Below are 918 nucleotides of genomic sequence, written 5' to 3'. Positions count from 1 at the left end.
AGGGGTGGGGCGGGGGGTGCCCCAGGAGGTGTGTGGGCAGGGGTCCAGGCACTGGCCGCACAGAGCCAGAGCTGCTGCAGGGCTGGAAGCGAGAGCACCAGGAGGTCCGGCAGCCACGCTGCCCTCGCCACCCACCTGGACTGCCCCAGTCCCTGCCCCAAATCAGCCCGGTCCCGTCTGCACCGGAGCTGTTTGATCCCCGAGGAGCTCAGTTTACCTCTGCTGAAAACACCCACTCAAAGCAGCCCGGAAAGTGCAGCGAGGGGGTCTGCAGGGCAGGAGGGCCCGGGTCTCCCCCAGCAGCAAGCACGAACCCCCCCAGTCTCAGCCAGCCCCTGGGGTGTGGAGCTGCGAGCTCCGGGCTGCACGCACAGTGGCACTGCAACACCTCCTTCCAGGAGCCCCATCACTGCCAGCCCTAATGGGACACTCACCAGGCACTGCCACTGCCACCACCTCCATCACACTGACGCTGCCACAAAAGTGTCCTTTCTGGATAGCACCTAGGAGGGGGTCTGAACCCCCCAGCCCACAGTTGCTGCCATCAGCCTCCAGCAGAGTTTGGGCTTTTGCACAGCAGCAACATCTGACCGCTCTCACCAGCTGGCCAGGGACTCTGAGCCCAAAAAGTGCTCAGGGAAACAGCATCAGAGGTGGCTTTTCAAGCAGCATGAGCCTGGCAGGAAGCGGGTTAACACCATGATCAGGTTAACCCCCTCATGCTGCAGCTGGTACCAGGCTCTCCTGCCAAGCAGCAGCATGCAGTGTGGTCCTGTGCTCTGCGAGGTGGTCCTGAGCAGCAGGACATGATCCTGAGCTGTGCAACAGGGTCCTGAGCCCTGCAACGCAACCCTGAGCAATGCAACGTGGTGCTGGGCCAAGTCGTAGAGCCCCGAGCAGAGCAGTACCCACGGCCGC

The 918-nt window shown here is 63.3% G+C and overlaps 1 protein-coding gene across 1 annotated transcript in view; it reads right to left on the bottom strand.

Moving 5' to 3' along the window:
• The window catches only part of LOC104462498 (regulator of G-protein signaling 3-like), a 4,225-nt gene that overhangs the window by 1,939 nt on the left and 1,368 nt on the right, over nucleotides 1-918 (bottom strand).

The sequence above is a fragment of the Pterocles gutturalis genome, unplaced genomic scaffold, assembly GCF_000699245.1.
Source record: "Pterocles gutturalis isolate BGI_N339 unplaced genomic scaffold, ASM69924v1 scaffold19707, whole genome shotgun sequence".
Taxonomy (NCBI): Eukaryota; Metazoa; Chordata; class Aves; order Pterocliformes; family Pteroclidae; genus Pterocles; species Pterocles gutturalis.
The sequence above is the reverse complement of the archived record's forward strand: the minus strand, read 5'-3'. Positions and strand labels throughout refer to the sequence as shown.